We start from the raw sequence: 21544 nt of genomic DNA, 5'->3' as shown, positions 1-21544 counted from the left end.
GTGACAAGCACAATTGGCAAAAGCAAGGCAATGAGTTAGAAATGGAATTGAATTTCTTTATACATAATACTAGAGGTATGATAGTTGACAGGGAAGAAATAAAAAGAAAAACACAACGACACAAAATATAATTTAGCTCCATAAGTCTTGTAGAGACATGGAAGGCAGCCTGAGCCAATACTTTGCTCGTGTAATAAGTCCATAGTTTGTATTTTTGTTGTGCAAAATCATTTAACAATTGTTTTTTCCAAGAGAGTCTCACAAATTCATCCCCTCTTAGATGTCACCTCAGTCTGGATACAAATGGTAAAGTAGCCATAATTTCCTAAATCATTGTTAGTAATAATATATAAAAATCATTATCCACAATTTTATACAGTTTTTTTTAATTATCACAGAATCATTTTTGCATAGCATTGGTGTTACGAGAAATAGTTTGTCACAGATGTGAACTTGTGCATGTTGACCTGGACTGATTTAATAAAATAACAACATCTACAAAAGTACTTTTGGGAATTCTCCATCGTCCACAGAAAATGAACAGGAGATTATATAGTCAGAGGCTAATAGAAAGATGACTGTCATCTTCTGACCCGGGATGTACACTAACCCCAAGGAAGTCATGAGACTTTGAAGAGGCAAGCTGCTGATTAAGCAGCTAAGCATTGCCTCACCGTCTTTGGAGTGTGACTCACTGTGAGAGAAGCAGAAATAAAAAAATTAAAAACAAGCAGGTTGGAGGTTTCTTTTAAATGATAATTATTTGGCAACAAACAGACTAAAACCTGGAAAAAGTTGGGGATTTGTGATGACTAGGGAAAAAAAAACATTAACTTGTTCTTTTCATGAAGGCTTGAAAGACTGAAGTGATATTCAGAAAGATAGTTTTTCCTACGTGTCTGTCTGCATTTGTCTGTCTACACTTGGTATCTTTGTAGCTTAATCCCAGGACTAAGCTGAATAAAATAAATGCAGCTTGGGTATCCAAAGGGGGAAAAAAGAAAAGAAAATGAAGGGAAAGGAAAGCAAAGATGTTCAGGAACACACAGATTGGAAGACACACACATTCTGAAGTTAAATCTAAGTTAGAGATGTTAATGTCTCATCTATTTTAGCCTGCCTCTCCTGCAGACTTAAATGTTGCCAGCCAGCATTCTGTTCATGCTCTATGACTGAGTCTCCACCACAACTCTACTCATTAGATTGAATGGTCCAAATACAAAAGTATGTAAGCAGAAATTAATTTAGTCTTTCATACATGGGTCTCTAATTCCATCCCATTCACTACTTCTTCCCATACCCCTAAATATTTTACCATTATTTTCAAATAATACAGTGTTTACATGCTGTGCTCACATATTAAATATCATCATTTTAGTAGTGGAAATATCTAGTTTGGGGGGATATCTTGCTTAACACAGTGGAGCACTTTCTCCCTGCCATGTTCTAGCTCAGCTGGGCACTGTTAGTCTAGGAAGTACTTTACTGAGGTCAAGAGAATACAGCTGTCTACACCAGCATCTTGCCATTTGCAAACAACAACTTTGTCAAACAGTGATCCTTTAAAACTTCTATGCCCTCCTCCCATGATATGTTATGGTCAGTGTACAACTATAGATCTGTAGAAACATCAAAAGAAAACATTTCTATTTCTCCAGTGACTAGATGTACCGAAGAAACCCTCTGCTCCACAGAGGAACAGCTGGACCCACTAAAATCTTCAGACTGAAAGGACCTCTTTTGTTCCAGTGAGAGGATGTTTGGCTAGACCTTTAATAGTTTATGATTTCCAGCAAGATAGAGTTTTGGTCCGAGGTCTAGAACTTTCTCTCAAACCCACTCTCTCTATTTCTGGAAGTGGGAGAAGCTGAGTCAATAACATAATATGCCTACATGAAGAAACCTCCAGATATTCCTCTCTGAGGGCTCAAAAGCTTTCCTGGCTTGAGAACTGGTCTTAGACCAAGAAGGCCTCGGGAAAGAAGATCCTATATACTGCATGACTCTGGACCTCTCGTGTGTACCTTGTAACTGATAACCGATCTCCATAATGTATAATCATTTGGTAACATTTCTTCTGAGATCTCCAAGCCATCTTAATACAGTGTCCAATCTCAGGAGGAGGTGGTGGCAACTCCTTGAATTTGTAAGCCAGGTGTCAGAAATCTTCTTGTTACAAAGACTTAAAACTGACAGCTGAAGTGAGGGTAATTTGTGCAACTGAGCCCTAAATTGTGGGATGTAATACTAACCCCAGATAATTAGTGCCAGAATTTAGTTAATTGATAGAGACTTAGTGGGTTTCTGGAGGATTGGAGAACAGCCAGTTGGTGGGAAGAAAACACGCAACCACACCATCACTATCAGAAGTGCTTTTGGGTGCAACCCAAATGTGATGGGGGGAGCGGGGGGAGGAGCTATCTTGTCATTCTTCGTGAGGTACTGCTATCTGTTCTTTACCTTCTTAGCAGCAGACGGTCAGCAAGAATCTTGACCTTTAGGCATGTGCAGTAGACCAGTCGTATTTCTAAAATTGTGGCAATGATTGATAAGTCTTTTATCTTTGTAAGGGAGTCTATTTCCCTCTATGCATCCCTCCTAAAATGCTAAAAAACTGTGAAAGCTAGTTCTGGGACTGGGGAGATCACTCACTGAGCACTAGTTTCTTGTCACAGGAGAAAAATAGGTCTTGGAACATAATGAGTAAAAGAGGGACAGACAGCCATTAGTAAGTTCTGTGTGCTCCATAGGTTACCAGAGTTTAATGTACCTTCACACTCAAATGCATGCATCACACATACACCCTCCCACACAACTCACAGACACACAGAGTAAACACACACACACACACACTGATCTGAATTTGTAACTTTCTTTGAAAGTCTTCTGCAAATAAGCAACTCCTTTTTTTCCTTTTTGAAAATGATTTTTATCCTGCTGACATGGACCTTCTCACCATGCAGTAGCAGTTATGAGCCTACGGCTGTTTCATCAGAACTCTGATGAGCTCCCCTTTTGTGCTCTCCTTTCCCTGAGTAAAGTCCTTTGAAATACACCCTTCAACTAACCCACAGCCAAGAAAGTTAAATCATACTTAAAAGGTGAGTCACCAATTTCTAATTGACAGGAAGTTGCAGAGAGGCGAGGAATCGAGAGGTAACTTCTCAGCAGTGGTGTGTAGACACCAACATCATTCACTTAGCATCATCAGTGGTACAGAAGATTATTTTCAGAGCAATTATAAATATGACATTTTAAAATAAGAGAGACATACATGGATTCCTCTGGAAAGAGGAAGAAGATAATATCGTTTTCGTAAAGTGGTACTGTGGGGGAATGAGGGAGGCTGGTAGAGGAGTGGGGAGGGTAGAAGGGAAGTAAGGAGGACAACATGAGAGATGGGGTAGGTTAGTTGGGTGAAGGACAGAGAGGGAGAGCGAGGAAAGAGATACCATGAAAGAGAGAGCCACCATTGGGTTAACTAGAAACTAGGCACTGGGGAAATTGCCAGCAATCCACAAAAATGACCCCAACTAAGAATCTAAGCAATAGTAAAGAGGGTACATAAATGCCCTTCTCCTGTAATCAGATTAACGATCTTAACTGTTATCATAGAACCTTCAGTTCTGATGGAAGCAGATGCAAGATCAACAGCTAAGCACTGGGCTGAACTCCATGAGTCCAGTCACAGAGGGGAAGGAGTGGTATTATGAGCAAAAGGGCCAAGACCATGGTGGGCAAATACACAGAAACAGCTGCCTCGAGCTATTGGGAATTCGCTGGCTTTGGACTAACAGCTAGGAAACCTGCATATGATGGAACAAGAACCTCTGAACATCGGTTACAATTGTGTGGCTTGGGCAGTTTGTGGGTAGATGGGCCGTGAAAGCAGTATTTATCCCTAGTGTATAAACTGGCTCTTTAGAGCCCATTCCCTAATGAGGGATACCTTGCTCAGCCTAGATACAGAGGAAGGATCTTGGTCCTAGCTCAAGTGTTGTTACAGACTTCCTTGACTCTCCATGGGAGGCCTTACCCTCTCTGAAGAGTGGGTGAGGGTGGCAAGAAGATGAGGGTAGTGAGGGCAAGGGAGGGAGAGGGAACTAGGATTAGTATGTAAAGTAAGATTGTTTAAAATGAAAACGAAAAAAATACCAATGACAATTTATATCTCTTTTTGTCAGCTGTTATTTGGGATGGTTCTTATTTTCCTTTTGATCATGCAGTGGGATATTTTCAGGAACATCCCACAATGGAATATACCAGAAACAAAAGTTTCTTATGGTTTTTATGGCAAGAGAAGAAACACAGTCATGAAAATGAATCAGAATAGTACATTTTAAAACTAAAAGAAAATATATTTTGCACCCAACCAAGAATACTGTAGTTTCCAATGCCTACTATTGATATTCATAATGCATGTTAATGGAGTAAAAACTGAAAGGTTTGTTACTTAAGCAACTTCAAAATTCAAATTTGAAACAGAGCCCCACCTAAACATCGCTTGTCACCAAATGAAGCTTCCAGTATTTGGTTTGGTTTATGTCTAAAGAGTTGTTGGACAGTCTCATGGGAGAACACAGGTAACCCAGGCTGTTGCAAAGACTATAGGTTGATTTACACAAAGGAACTACAAATGGCAAATCATGAATGCCAAACCACTCACAAACTCTTTGATTTAGAATCTCCCTTTAGATACGCTAGTGCAATAGTGACCTAAAACTCACGGTAGTGACCAACCAATATCTGATTTGACCTAAGGGTCACTCCAAGAGAGGGAAACCATGCACAGCACTGCTCAGATGACAAAATGAAGAAGAACCAGTAGTCTAGGGGCCTCGGATAAAACCAAACACTTCCTGGTTCTGGTAGTGCACGCCTTTAATTTTAGCACTCAGGAGAGTATGAAGTTAGCCTGGTCTACAGAATGAGTCCCAGAACAGACAGAGCTATAGAGAAGCCCTGTCTTGAAAAAAAAAAAAAAAAAACAAGAACAATAAAATGATTCCTAAAGCCATTCTACTATACTCATAGATGAGTGCTTTGCTCAGCTATCATCATATAAGCTTCCTCCAGCAGCAGATGCAAACAGAAGCAGAGACACATAACCAAACATTGTATAGAGAGTGAGAGACTTATAACTCGCAGCCCTGAACACATGATTTGTCAATCAAATCCCTCCTTTCTGGGCTCAGGGAATCCTATAGAAGAGGAAGAAATATTGTAAATATCAGAGATAATGGAGAATCCCTAGGAAAGAAGGTCTAAACACAGTAGCACTGACACAATACGAACTCACAGAGAATGTGTCAGTGTGCACAAGACCTGTCAGGATCCGGAACAGACAGGGTTCCAGCACTGAGAGTAAACACATTCCCATCCATAAGGCACATGCTGTCTCCAGTTGATAACTACTTGCAAATAAAAAATTAGTTTTCTCAAAGGGAGTCTCACTGGGGAACTAAATTGCTCTTAAGGGAGGCTGCATGCCAGCAGAAGATGGACAACAGAAAATTAACTCAATGGCAGCTTTTAAGGTTCCCTGTCTCATAATGTTGTCTTAATGCTCTTCTCTTTTCTTTATTTAAAAAATATCTTATTTTATTTACATTTTCTTCTCTCATTAATGATTTCTGGGATTCTTGAGTGTGAGATTAGGTTTTTCTCTGTTTCTTGTGACTAAGCAATATTCAAGCATCTCCTTTGTTCTGTAAGGAGAAAGATCTCTTGACTCCTTAACGTTCCCTGCCATTGAAGATTATATAGATAAGCCAAATTTACTTTAGGAAATTCATGTAGAGCATATTTTAATATTAATCTAAACAAAGGATCATTGAGGTAAGCAGTTTTATCAACCTACCTAACAGAAAAATGTAGATAATACTACCAAAAAAGTAAGTCATTTGAATCCTAAAATTTTTCAATGCATCTTTATAAACTATGCATGGGGCTGATGGGTACATTAAAAAGCTAGCTATTCAGTGCACTGAGATTTGTCCAATTTTAGTTATTTTATTTAATTATCATCCTTTATATAAATAAACACAGCATAACATAAAATTTTTGTCATTTCAATTGTGTAGTTTGGCCTATCTGTAAAACTCCTAGCAGCGAGAGCAGAGCCTGTTCCTTACACTTAACTGGCTTTTGGGAACCTGTTCCCCATGCTGGATTACTTAGCCCAGTCTTTATGGGGAGGAGTTCGATTCTCATTCAACTTGATGTGCCATGCTATGGTCAAGCTCATGGGAGACCTGCCTTTTTCTGAATAAAGAAAATATGTGTAATGGGGAGCGAGGTAAATGGGAGTCAGGGGGAGGGAATGAGTGGAAAGAGGGGAAACTGTGGTCAGTATGTAAAATAAAATAAAAAGTAATTTTTTTGGTCATTTAAGCTCTGACATAAAACTAAATAGTAAATACCCTAAGATAATAGGAGATAAGGTCTAAGAATTGCCATTGTACAAAAGAAAAAAATGAAATTCCCTGAGCTATTTCACTTGTTAGTTTGAAGGGTCTTAAGTAATATAAAATTTCTTTGGGTACATATCTGAAACAAGTTAATACTTAAAAGCATTTGATATGTTCAATATAGCACACATTTAAGAGTCAAACACAATCTTCAGGATACATTTTCAGTTGGTCCAGATCAAAGCATTATAAAACAAATAAACAAACAACACAAACATTTCTGAAAGAATTGAATAAAGAAAAACAAAGCAATCCTGAGTGGAGAAATTCTACCATGTGAATACTATGTGTGGGCAGGTTATGAGTTTCTCAGTTAATGTCCCCAAATAGCTTGCAATGCAGATATTTGCAATGTGCTTACAAATTCCCCAGATTTTGATGAAAGAACCCAATGCACGGATTAGCTAGCATGTAATTTTTTTTAGAATTTCTGCTGTATTACTTAGGAAAAAGGAAACAATACAAATGAATGTGAATGAAGACAGTAGTGAACAAAATTGCTCATTTTATGACAAACATTTTAGATTTACAGTATCCTCTAAAACTTATGTCCTGATGGTTGGGTTTATATAGCTGTGTTCTGAAAGTTTCTCTCTTTCCTGATTTCCTAGCATTTAGGCTATTAAAAGTGTGATTGCATGATCTTAGATATACTGTTGACCCAAACAATTGTGTCATTGAATTGCAGCAGTGACCAGAGACATAACCGAACTTTGTGTTCTCCTTCTAAAAACAGAATTGCTCTAAGAAACCCCAGCTCAGAGATTATTTTCAGTCTCACTGCATCCTGAGAGAGCCTATGGCTCACTCTCTGATGGAATACTAACACATGGGTTATACATTAGTTCTAACATTAATTGCTATGAATCTGATATGTCCACCCACCTGCCCCCATGATTTAAGAAAGATAATCTTAATATTCTAGGGAATACTAAAAAGAGTGAGATCCCATGCATTTCGAGAGCATCTGTTAATTTGTGGAATACCACCATCTTCACATACACATTGCAGTTGTTACATTAACGAAAGCAAACCCTTTTTATATGTCATCAATAATTTAACATTAATTTGTTCTGGTAGGCTATCCAAGTTTGGGTAATAAAATTATAATAATTGCTCTTTTAGTGATGTTTAAAGTACTTTGCCTAGCTTGGCTTTTAAAAATACAATCATTTATTACCTGTTCTATTATTGTAGACACGTATCAACAGAAGTAAAAACAAAATAACATTAAGTAAAAGTTAATTTTCTACTTAGAAACAATTAACCTAGGCTACAACTTATTTTAGAATTTAGTTATTTGAGCTCTGTTATATTTCCTATAATTCATTTGCTTTGCTTTTTTAAAAAAAGTAATTTCATGAGAAAATTATCTTGAAGAATCTCTAGACAAAAAATATCTTTAATAAATTCATTACTTTATTTTTGTATTTTAAAGTAATGTTTGACTCATGATAAGGTACTATGCGTAAGCGTTATAGGGTCAGAAAAGATAAAGACTACAAATCAGTTTCATAAAATTTGAAATTAATGTTGAGCAATCTCAAAGTTTGTTTTCCTGATTTCTCTTTTTGTTTGGAGATTACTTTCCTGCCGAATGTCCTCACTAAGCATCCAACTCTTATCGATAGGTCAAGTTGAAATGTATAAGATTTAAAGTCACGTACATTTCCAAAGAAAGAGAATAGAGAGCTTCAGAATATTAGGGCAATAGCCGTTAAAGAAGTCACTCCCATCGTAGTTGTTTTAGTAAGAGAATTAGAGCAGACCTGAAATTCTTAGGAATATTTGCATAATGGTCTGGCCTGAAGGTAGTTCACAGAAGGATCTAAAGGAGGGAAAACCAGAAAATATCTTATAGGGTCTGAGCTATTTGCTTACATCCAGTGTAGACTTCTATAAATCAGTGTTCACAGATAAGACATAAGGCCAATTGCTGCTCCTCCTGGTGTTAATTTCATGGAAAATCAAGTCACATAGATGAACAGTTAAAAAAGACGAGGTAACAGATGCTAAATGTTATGCTGAAATTAGAGCATAGAGTACATTGAAGTCTTTGATTTGTCAGTTTATAGGCTATATGGTCCCTCAGCTACTACAATTGCGAAAATGAGACCTGATAGAGAGATCTGGCCTTAATAATACAGCTCTTTATTCCTCTGTTTGCCAACCCATGTAATTGATGGATTTGTTCCCGATCAACAGGGTGGTGGGATTGTATCATAGGCAGTATGCCCTGTAATTCCTGATGTCTGACAGCAGATGACATTCATATTAGACTTTCACTTCACTTCCAAACTGTGACAATATTTATTTATGATGGAGAGGTGGCTGACAAGAGACAAGTGCTGTTACCATGTACCATTCAGTTTTGTAGGGAGGAAGAATATCTAGTCTGTGCTATATTTGCAAATTCAATATTTCTTTAATATTACAAAACATAAGACCAATATCATCCATTATACTTAATATTCTCAAGCATCAATTAAAATAATTATCCATTTTTCCATTATTTTATTATAAACTTGTCTCTCATCTCACCTTCATTAGGAATAAGTCTTCATACATGTTCAGTAACAAATGGCTTTATATTTATTCCTCATTCTTAGTTTATATTCACTTCTCAACCTTTACCATGAGCAGTGCCTGGAAAAAGTTCCACATGAGATGTGTGTTAATAACCCCTAATAAAATACATGCCTGGGTCAGAGTACTTAAAAGTTTACCTGAAGCTGTAAGAGGAAAGCAAGTATCTTTCAGTATCTACTCAGAACTGGAACTCATACTTCTGGGTAAGAGTGAAAAATGATGGAGGAAGGCAATAGTACCTTTTTCCAAGCAGAAAATGATTCATGAAAAAGATGAATATGTGAAGAATAAGAAGAGTTAATGAGTCTCATAAATGGGGATTTGGGGAAGATCTCACTGACAAGCTCACATGAGCACCAATGGAAAGATAAGAATACAATATTATCTTCATTCAGCTCTGCTCAAGGGTACCAGAAGATGAAAGCAGTATTGCAGAATGCCTGTAAGATATAAACACCCAATTATACGAGATATAAATGTGTAAAGAAGAAAATACTAAGGCAAATTGTATTCTTTATATTGTATAAAATATTGAATCAATATGAATTTGAAGGTACTCCTAACTTTTAGGTATGTCTGGACGTATGTTATATTAAACTAAACCTGAAGTTCTTAAAATATTCAAATAAGTAAGTTCCTGGGGAACTTTGATGCAGTTAAGATCTTAACTATGAGCCCCAGGATATAATATTTATAAACTAAATTCAGGAATCTATTAAGATTATATGGTATGACCAAGTGGGATTAATCTCAGAAAGGCAAGGTTCATTCAACATTATGTAAATCAATAAATGTAATACAGCATATAAACAAATTTAAAGATACTATCCACATAATCATCTCAATTTATGTTAAAATGACATTTGACGAAGTTTAGTCTGCCTTTATGATAATAGTCTTAGAAAGAAGGACTGCATAGAGCATAAATCAAAATAAAAAAGTCTAAATACAGCAAACACACAGCCAACATTACTAGATAAAGAGAAGATGGCAGCATTTTCTGTAACATCAACAATGAAATAATGATGTCCACTATTTCTTTTATGATTTGACAGAGTACTGAAAGTCTTAACTATAGAAATTAAAGAAGAAGAAAATTAGGAGGATAAAATAGGAAAGGAAGATGGCATATTATCCCTATGTACAGACAGCATGATCCTTTACATAAAAGACCTATGGAATGTACTATAAATGCTTAGATATAATAAACACTTAAAATTATGAATCAAAAATCAATATAAAACTACATTATTTTAAGTATTCAAAAATTTACTCTTGGAGGAAGCAATTAAAAAAGATAATCTATTTAGAGTTACTCCAAATATTTAATATCTTTTAATATATCAAAATAAAGAAGAGAGACTTATATTATGTAAACTTCATAACGTTGAAAAGGGAAATCAGAGACACTAACTGGATGATGAGAGACTAACAAACCCCTGAATTTGTGGAATTAATATTATGAAAATTGGTATAGTATAAAAATTAATCTATAAATTTAAAAATACCTATATAATTTTTGATGTTATATTTCACAGATTTAAGAAAATTTATCCAAAAATTCATATGGAACCACAAAAGATGACAAATGTCAAAGCAATCCGAAGGAGTAAGAACATAGCTGGAGGTATCCTAGGACGACACCTCACGCTATACTATAGACCTTTCTTCATGAAGACACCCTAGTACGGCATAAAAACAAACTGGCCGATGAAAAGAATACAATAGAGGATCAGGAAATTAACCACTAAAGATATACTCATGAAATTTTTGACAAATGGCAAAAATAGGCATTGTAAAAAGCCAGTTCCAGAAATGGTGCTGACAAAACTAGATATCCCCCTATGGAAAAGTGAGAGTAGATTAATAACTTTCACCTAGTTTTAAAATACATTTAAAATGGATCAAAGATCTTGATTTAGACTTGAAGCAAACTTCTAAAAGCAAACAAGCAACAACAACAAGAAAAAAAAAACCCTCAGGGAATAGCCGTCAAGATATTATGGTAGGAAAGAACTATATGACCAAAACTGATAGCACTAACACTCGTCCTGTTCACTAAGAGATGGGACTGCATGAATGTTATGTTTCAGCACAGCTACCGAAATTATCAGCCCACAAAATGGGAGAAAAGATTTACTGCTCATATTTCAGTCCGGGGGCTATTCTCTTGAATTTACAAACAATAGTGTAGAAATTAAATATAAAAATATAAGACTGCCAGTTTGCAAATGAATAGACGAATTATATAGAACATTTAAAAATAACAGAAAAATTAAATAAAAATTGCCAACAACTGTTTTCTAAAGTGTTCTTCACCCCTAACCATCAGCAAAATACAAATTAAAACTATTTGGAGACACTAGCTCCCCACAGTCAGAATAGATATCATTAAGAAATAGGCCAAATGATGCTGAAAAGAGCTTAGAAGTAAAGGGACTCCTATTAACTCTTGCTATAGATGCAGATTAATACAGACAATATAAAAATCAGTTCAGATTTTCCTCAGATACTTAAACTAAAACTAACATAATAGCTAAGTGTTTCACTACTGGGCATAAAAGATACATGCCTTCTGAAAAAGAATATAGAAGTAATTAGTATTTAGGTTTGAACACTGATGGATTTTTTTCTTTTGTAGTGGATAAATAATTTCTGAAATAATCCATTTTACTACAACAAATTATTTTCACAAATGCATTCTTCCTCATGCAGTGAAGTTTCTGTTGCTCTTTATGGAAGTAATTTTTAATAATTTTAATATCATCCCAACTAAATTGTATCCCTTCCATTGTCTGCTTCTAGTAGCCTGATTAGAAGCATACTGAGAAATAGTTCCCTGTTGGGACTTTGTTTTCTACAGAAAAACCTCTATTTACCTTCATTATCTACTTTATAATGGAGACTTTTGTGGCAGTTTTGGTTTTTTGCTATTATATTGCATTATATTGTATGTTTGCAGAATGAGTGCCTCAGATACATGGCCTGCACATAATTTTCTCATTTAGGAAAACTTTTCTTCTGTTGATTATTTTCTTTGCTCAGCAAAAGGTTCTTGGTTTGATATAGAATCACTTATTTACCTTTGCTTTTGTTGGGTGTGCTTTGGGTGTCATAGGTAATATATGTATGTATACATATGTAGGTATATGTATATACGCATATTATTTTCCAAGATGAATGTTAAAGATTTTCGCCACATCTTTCTAAAATTTCAGGATTTGAGGTCATACGTTTACTTCTTCAATTATTTTTGAGTTGATAAATAACCCGTCTGGTCAGACAGGAGAGGTGAAATCATTTTGTAATGTTACTGCTTTTTAGATATGAAAACACACCGTTTTTCTGCAGAACTGGCTGAAGAGCTTCCAGCTCCCCAGTGCTGGGTAGAAACTTGTCTATTATGCTCTATGGGTTGGGAAGTATATTTTCTCCTGCTATCCACTGTTTCCTTAACTGGGAAGGAGAAGTATCTATGTCCCAGTGAATTTAAGATAATCTGTAATTCTTTGACCAGAAAAATTTATACCTAAATCCCTGTGGCTTAGGCTGTTTGTACTATTCTATAGAACCACATGTGCTGGAAATATGCTTTTATAAGCAAGTTGGTTCCATCAATTCAGGCTCCACTATTCTTCCTGATGTCTGTGAGTATTTGACTTAGTGATGACGGGTAAAAGGAAAACAGCTCAGACTCTACTGAAGAATCACATGTAGGAATCTGGCAGAGGTCCTAGGACTGGGTGACAAGCAGATACATAGTGTTCCCCTCAGTGAAAGTTTTGCATACAGGATAATAACTGAGATTGTGATACTGATGAATATCTTGCATATCACCATAGAACCTTCATCTGGTGAAGGATGGAGACAGAGACAGAGACCCACACTGGAGCACCGGACTGAGCTCCCAAGGTCCAAATGAGGATCAGAAGGAGGGAGAACATGAGCAAGGAAGTCAGGACCACGAGGGGTGCACCCACCCATTGTGACAGTGGGGCTGATCTGTTGGGAGCTCACCAAGGCCAGCGGGACTGGGACTGAATAAGCATGGGATAAAACCGGACTCTCTGAACATGGCAGACAATGAGGGCTGATGAGAAGCCAAGGACAATGGCACTGGGTTTTGATCCTGCTGCATGTACTGGCTTTGTGGGAGCCTAGCCTGTCTGGATGCTCACCTTCCTGGACCTGGATAGAAGTGGGAGGACCTTGGACTTTCCACAGGGCAGGGAACCTGGACAGCTCTTCAGTCTCGAGAGGGAGGGGGCTGGAGTGGGAAGAGGGGGAGGGGAGTGGGGGGAGGGGGAGAGGGGACAGGAGGGGGAGGGAAATGGGAGGCAGGGAGGAGGTGGAAATTTTTTCAATAAAATAAATAAATATAACTGAGATTGTGATCCATTGTTTTAAATAGTGAAAAATTCCTCGTATAATTTGGTCATGGTTTAACCCTAAATTTCTTTTCTCAAAAATCTATCTATCAAACATCTCCTTTGTTTTCATTTTTAATTACTTTTCTCTACTTATTTTACTTCCATTGACTTTCATGTGTGTTGTGGGGTTGGTTGGTAATTCAGGAGAGCAATATACAGGTATTAATTCATTTCCTTCAGGTAAAATTAAACGTTAAGAAGAAACTTTTAAATTTTCTATTTTTATTTCATCTCAAAACTTTTTAAGTGTCAAAACTAATTTTATGTGGAGTATGCAGCCATAAATGGGGTATCTGTATCACACTCCTTCTGCCAAGGGTCAAGAATTTTGCAGAATGGTGGAAAATTATGAGTCAGAGATAGGCCAGGAGCAGACAAAATAGGATAGGAACAATGAACTCATTTTTTTTAAAAAAATTGTATATTTATAGCAAGTAAGGTCACCAACTTAAGACCTGCCTAGATCAAGCCACTCAAACTTTTTGAGTGGAAGAGGGAGATCACACACCCAACTCCAGCAGTAGAGTTGTGTTCAGTTGATGGATGCTGGGGGAGGCAGTCAGTTATATTTTAGGGTATGATCCCTAGCAGAGCTGTGTACAGATGATGGATGCTGGGGGAGGATAGTCAGTTTTTTTAAAGGTATGGTCTATAGCAGGTTGACCATGTTCCACTGGATGACTCTACATCCCTGTACTTCACAAATTGACTTCACTGTGTTTTCAAAAAGCAAAGAAAGAAAGAGGGATATGAAGTGGGGAAGGTGCAGGAGTGTAGATGGCCACAGGGTTAGTTAATAGAGATGGGAAGAGGTGAATATAATCAAAATACATTGCATGCACCTATGAAATTCTCAAGGTATGAATTACCATATTAAAATTATGAGAGTTGGTGGGTGCACAAACCCATTATTTACAAGTTATGGCAGTTACCTCCCTGAAGTTCTTTTCAAAATAATAAGGAGCATATTTATTTTCAAAAGAGTGGGAAGAAGCAGAACTAAGTGATGGTTATCTCCCACAAGGTGAGTATTTGCCATTAAATGGTATATGATGGACTTTACATGTCCTGAAGACTCTGTCTATTCATTTAAATCTGCTTTTAGACACGTGAACTTTGCATGGTGAATAGGTTCACTTGATCTGATTCCAACTGTTTATGAAAGACATGTATCATTTTCATAATTTCCACTCTACGTCACGTTAAAATTGAGACCTAAGGTATGAAAAGTCCCTTAGGGATTCGCACACTACTAAAGTGATTCAATTATTTGAGTGACAGCATGCAATTATTTTATAGTGAGGGTAAAGCTTAACATAATTTTTTAAAGTAAACATTTTAAAAATAAACTCTTTTATTATTTTTTAAAAAAACGATCCTTTTTGATTTACATACCAATCCCAGTAGCTTCTCCCTTCCCTCTTCCTGTTCCTTCCATCTTCCTCCAACCTCACTCCCCATTCATTCCTCAGAGAGAGTGAGGCCCCCATGGGAGGTCAAGAAACTCTGCCACCCCTTTTTGTCAAGACGGCGCCGAAAGCGAAGAAGGAAGCTCCTGTCCCTCCCAAAGCCGAAGCTAAAGCAAAGGCCTTGAAAGCCAAGAAGGCAGTGCTGAAAGGCGTCCACAGCCACAAAAAGAAGATCCGCACATCGCCCACCTTTCGGCGTCCCAAGACCCTGCGGCTACAAAGGCAGCCTAAATACCCCCGGAAGAGCGCGCCCAGGAGGAACAAGCTTGACCACTATGCCATCATCAAATTCCCCCTGACCACCGAGTCAGCCATGAAGAAGATAGAAGACAACAACACACTTGTGTTCATTGTGGACATCAAGGCCAACAAGCACCAGATCAAACAGGCTGTGAAGAAACTCTATGACATCGATGTGGCCAAAGTCAACACCCTCATAAGGCCCGACGGAGAGAAGAAGGCGTATGTTCGGTTGGCTCCTGATTATGATGCTCTGGATGTTGCCAACAAGATTGGAATCATCTAAACTGAGCCCAGCCGGCTAATTCTAAATATACTTTTTCACCATTAAAAAAAAAAAAAAGAAAGAAAAGAAACTCTGCCACATCAGCTGAGGCATGACCAAGACCCTCCCTGCAATATCTAGGCTGAGAAAGTGATCTCTCTATGGCGAATGGGCTCCAAAAACCTACTCCATACACTAGGGATAAATCTTGCTCTGTGGCCAGTGACCCCACAAACTTCCCAAGCCACACAACTGTCCCTCACATTCAGAGGGCCTCGTCCAGTCGTATTCTGGTTCCCCAGCTGTCAGTCTGGAGTCAGTGAAGTCCCATTAGTTTTGATAGCTATTTCTTTGGGTTTCTCCATCATGGTCTTGACCCCTTTGCTCATATTATCACTCCTCCTTTTCTGTGACTGGACTCCAGGAACTTGGTTCAGTGCCTAGTTATGGATCTCTGCATCTGCTTCCAACAGTTACTAGATAAAGGATCTACGATGACAATTAATGTAGTCATCAATATGCTTTAGAGGGGAAGGGAAGTACAGGCACTCTCTCCACTATTGCTTAGACTTTTAGGGGTCCTTCTTGTAGATTCCTGGGAAATTCCCTTGTGTCAGGTTTCCCAGGAACCTCATAATTTGGCTCCCTCTATCAAGATAACTCTTTTCTGGCTCTCCCTCTCTGCCTTTCCCTAAACTTAACATTAATTCTTAAATTAGAAAGGCTACAATGTACATTCTCCATGCAGATTTATTTTTCACAAAGAAGCTGCCAGTAATCTGAGTTATTTTAAAAGGAAGTAGAGGAAACTTCAACCTCGAATTTATAAGTTGAGAGCAGAAACCGTGTTTGTAAAGGTGTAGAACTGCTTATCAAACAACTCGACCATGAGAACTTTCCCTGCACAATGGTAATGCTACACAGCTGCCAGGGAGGATGACAGGGGTGGAAACCACATAGGGACTCAGCAGAATATTCCCAAGAATCATTTATTACATCACTAAAACATGGTCTTCATGGAGTATTTCCAAATTCCATGAAATGAAATATACATATATAAATATTGGGGGTGGGGTACCCGTATGTGTGGAAAAAAGAAGTGGGACAAACAGCAGGAACAAGGACAAACGAACAGAACAGTTCCACAAAGGCAAACTTTAGTCAAAAATCTCACTCAAAATAGAAGTAAGATAGAGAATTATAAAGACTTAGTCCTGATAAGATTTCAACCTAGAAATAATAATAATAATAATAAAAAAACATGTCCTCATTTTATAGACAGAGTAGCCCTGTGAAGAAGAGTGGAAATAATTTAAATTTTCAGTGATACAGTTAATTTTCAGAAAAGTGTCTCTTGCTGTGAACATTCACTCATTCACAGACTCCATATTCTGGGGCTCAAATGTATATCATACACAATATACTAAGAACTATTGGGAAGTGCAAACTATAAAGCACAATAAAGCATCTGAATTCATAGGAAAGCCAAAGATAGCAGTTTATTGAGCAATATGCTATCACAATTTTCTTATTTTGATGTGAACACACTCCTGTATGGCAAAGCAGTTCACTTTTCCTACGAAAAAAAAATAACTTTTAATTATTTCATAGGAGAACACTTTTAAAAGACTGAAACAGCAATGACAAAAGAAACTAATAGATGAGAATCATGCTGGAAACAAAGTCCCCAAATTCTAATCTGTCAGATCCTCACACGATTGATTAAAGACAGTAAACTATTTAATTAAAAATATAAGCCATGAAGATAACTCAACAGCTAACAATACTGTTAGGTGAGTGATGTTCCTTTCCAATAAAGGAAGCTTAATAAACTCTAATTGCTTTGCTGCCTTTCTATCTAGTTTGCAGAAGATCATCTTGATAAAAACCAGGGGCTGTTCAAGGATGTTCACAAACGGAGGTAGCCAGCGCTGACAGAAGCACACAGGAAGCTCTATATGGATGCTTCTCCAGAGCTTCTGGATGATAAATGTTGCCTGGGATACTCTGCAACATTAAGAAATTCTGCCAGAATAGAAGTCATGATTAAAGAATACAAATTTGTGTCAAAATTATAGTGTTCCCACCCATGAGCTGATCATTTGGACTCTCTCAAGAGGGACAGAAAGCTGTGTTCAGTGAGCAAAGTCATTATTACACGTGAAGCTATTTAAGAAGCCATGCATGCTAAAACTTGGTCATGTTCAAAGTCGGAGTAATTGATTAAACACAACTACATTTTATGTCTGGAATATGTAGATAGTGATGAGCTATCTAGACTTCTCCATCCATCAACTTCCCACATGAAAACTGTTGAATATATAAGCAACATATTAGTCATCACTGTTCAAGGCAAAAGAAGGAAGTTTGACATTGAACTTCACTAGAAGATCTGAAACATTCATAAATGGCTGTCGTGTGCCACGTGTACACAAAAAAGTTTCTAGAGGTGTAAATGATAAGGTAGGATAGAAACCTCACAGTTTCATATGTACTGAAGCAATGAATCAAATCTAAGATATGAAAAACATGAATATTCTGCAGTTATCTGATTCTTTAGAAATAAACATGACTGAGTTGGACATGGTGACTCAAACCTGAGATCCAGCACTCTGGAGTGGAAGGCAGAGAATCAAAAGTTCTAGTATATCCTAATTTGCATGTCAAATACCAGGACCTTCTGGGCTATATGAAACTCTACCTTCCCATTTGCCACATGTCAGACTCAAAAGAAAATAGGCTTAAGCAAGTTTAAATTTTAAATTGAAATGCTATTAAATTATTTTTTGCATTTCTTTATCTCAGCCTACTGCAAAAGTCATTTAAATTTGTTTTTCTACAAATTCCTTAAGCAGATCATATAAATCTACAATTGGCCCCACACACATCTTGCTCTGATAGATATTTTTATAGCTCTGTCCATTGCAATTTCATTGGCACCATCACAATACATAACTTTTGTATAGAAAGGGGGGACATAAAAGCAAAAGTGAAAGTCGGTAAAAGACAATATTCCATCCATTACAGAAATACCAAATGTCATCCAATTACAACACCTAATGAAGAATAATAATGAAGACTAATAAAATGAATTAGGTTTGGGGGGTGTGAATCTTGAAGGATCAATCAAGTTTTCTCAAAGTAAGTAACAACTGAGATCAAACGTGTTTGATCTAAATCAGATGCGTAGGCTAAGCACTTTTTATATAGTTCTCACAACACTGATTGTGTCTGTTCCCTACAATCATATGGAAACTTCAAAGCGCCTACTACTCTTTACTTAGTAACAGTCTTTTCATTTTCTACTGTTCCCTATAACACTTTGGTGTACAGGCCAAAAGCTCCTTCAGAGGACGGCTTCAGACAAGTCATCAATGGACATAAACTAAGGATACAATAGCAACAACTAGTGTCTCCTAAAGCAAATGTTTCAAGATCAACTAACAGGTTTCAACACACACGCACGCGCGCGCACACACACACAAACACACACACACACACGTGAATAAATTCAGTGATCCTGATGATTGCTCATGTTTGGTTATCAGTGGCAAACTTCTACCAGACCTGAATGGATCAAATATGGACCAAAGCTGAACATCAAACTCAGAAGAAAATGGCATTTAAGTTGCAGAAAAAATCAACTGTTTTGTTCTTTGCAATTATTTGAATTAAGTACATCATTCAAATGAGTTGCTTATAACAAAGTAGCTATTAGAAAGGACTTAGAGTGCTATAAACACTAAGAATTAACACAGTTTGAGGTGAGATGGATTGCCCTGATCTGATCATTACATGGTAAGACTCTTGTACTCATTGTCACTTTCCCCTTGAAAGTATACTATTGTTTTATAGCAATTAAAAGGTACCTGTATGATGTGGGATTCCTCTCTGTACGCTGTGAATATGATTGGCAAGGAAAACTAAACCGAATGCTGGTAGAAAGAAAGCAACGTAGATGAGAAGTATGTAGCCCCGCCAGAGACAGGTGCTGGAACTTTACCAGATAAACCACAGCCTTGTGACGATATACAAGATTAATAAAGATGGACTAGTTTAGGATGTAAGACCTAGCCGATAAGAAGCTAGAGCTAATAGGCCAGGCAGTGATTTAATTAATACAGTTTCTGCGTGGTTATTTTGGGTCTGAGCTGCTGGGTGGTCGAAAAACAAACAAGCAGTCTCCAACAACAGCCATAAAAATAACCACCCAGTGATCCTTATTCGAAAGCTTAGCCTGGGACACATGTAATCATTTGGACCTATGTGAGAGCAGATAAAGGAGTAGGGAGACTGAATATTAGGAATGAGAGAATATTTATAATGAGTGAATGAGAGATGGGGAGAGGGAGTGGGAAGGGTGAGGAAATGGGGAGACAGACGGCAAAGAATACAAAAAGAAAAGACACTGGTGTTATCCTCTAGAAGTACAGAGAGGAATCAGCTTTTCTTTTTCGTGTAGGTTGTTGCTATTGTTTTGTTTTCCCAATGTCAGTTCCTGCCTCCGTATTACAAAACCGTGTCTCCTCTCTATGACTTGAATGGCAATGGGAGAGTTTGATAGTCATTAAAATGCATATATTAGAATGGATGAGGTTTCATTGTTTATTCATGGGACTATCTGCCGTACAAATATTATTTCAAAGTGAGTCTTTCAAATTTCTCCTCTGAAATACACATGCGTACATGACAGTGTACATAACCATAGTACTCTTAGATATAATGTCCTAATATATTACTAGGATTTGAATGCATTTCAACATAAAATTATGCATACATATCCTGTCATTTTTCAAGCATGTTCTCATGCACTATCAATGCTTGCAATTTGCTGTGCATTTTTCAAGCATGTTCTCATCTACTATCTATGCTTGCAATTTGCTCTGTACAATTAAGTAAAGGGACAACGCAAGGGGAAGAAGGAGGGGGCGTGCCACTTCTACTTTAAGGAACAAGGCCAAATGTTTGATCCATACCCCCAGCAAAGATGCTGCAACTAACAGAGGTAGTGGAGGTGCCATGACAGCAGTAAATGTCCGCTAAAGCAGATTCAAGATCATAAACTGCTACTTCCTCAAAATAAGCCAGAAAGATTTATGATAAAGGCTACAACAGGCAACAGAAGCCAAGGCAGGTAGGCAGTTAAAGCAAAGACAGAGTTTCTTAGTGAGAAGGCCTTCTTTTTCCTTCGCCAAAGACTAAGAATTGCTATTCATCAACTACCGGTTGTAGGTAGTACAAATCAAAACAAAAGCAAAGGAAATCTATGCGTTCCCCAAATGTGAAAGGAACATGTCAATTTTTTTTTAGGCAAAAGGAAATGAACAAGTGGAAAAATCTGCCTCTAGCATCATCCCATGCACTGTAGGCTCTAGATGAAGCTCTGCTGAGGGAAACTATCACCTGCATGTTCTTCCTCAGTCATATGAACAGTGGAATCATTTGGTAGTTGTAACAGCAACACATACTTTTCAATATGACAAGTAGCTAAAAGGACAGCAGGAGACTGCTCTTCTCGGAGTGGGGCTTTACTCACACACCATAGTAGTCGTATGATCTGGGCTGAAGTGTCTAGTCCTCAGCGACTGTTTCCTCGTGTGTGAACTGAAGGATGAAGGGAATTGTTTCAGTCTCATATGGGGTATATTTCTATGTGGTGTGTGTGTGTGTGTGTGTGTGTGTGTGTGTGTGCATATGTCTTTATGTAAATGTGTGAATATAGTTTGGCACACATTTAATACCATATACATTGTTTAGTCTTATTTATTATTTAAATTCTGTAATGCTTTTATAAGAAAACAATGTAAAATACAGTTTAACTCTGCCCTTAAGGTAAGAATGAAGTAGAACTGCTCACACTCAAACATGGGACAAAAGTAAGTTCTAGATTGCAAGCCAGGGAACTGGCCTGTCCTATAAGGATGGGCAGAGGTAGGGGTGGCAGCATTTAGAGACCGAATATTAATAGTAATGTTCATGTTACGTTAGTAATACAGGAAAGAGGAAGAGCCAAGGGGTGAAAGCAGTCTAGAAAGCTTCACAAAAGTTCAATAATTTAAATATTTCTAGATGGAGACAGTG

General features: G+C 37.4%; 1 protein-coding gene and 1 pseudogene across 4 annotated transcripts in view; one reads left to right on the top strand and one right to left on the bottom strand.

Moving 5' to 3' along the window:
* Mdga2 (MAM domain containing glycosylphosphatidylinositol anchor 2) overlaps positions 1-21544 on the bottom strand; it is a 716330-nt gene that overhangs the window by 518513 nt on the left and 176273 nt on the right. The window lies entirely within an intron of this gene.
* LOC142835199 (large ribosomal subunit protein uL23 pseudogene) lies at positions 14978-15509 on the top strand (annotated as a pseudogene).

This window comes from Microtus pennsylvanicus, chromosome 14, assembly GCF_037038515.1.
Source record: "Microtus pennsylvanicus isolate mMicPen1 chromosome 14, mMicPen1.hap1, whole genome shotgun sequence".
Taxonomy (NCBI): Eukaryota; Metazoa; Chordata; class Mammalia; order Rodentia; family Cricetidae; genus Microtus; species Microtus pennsylvanicus.
The sequence above is the reverse complement of the archived record's forward strand: the minus strand, read 5'-3'. Positions and strand labels throughout refer to the sequence as shown.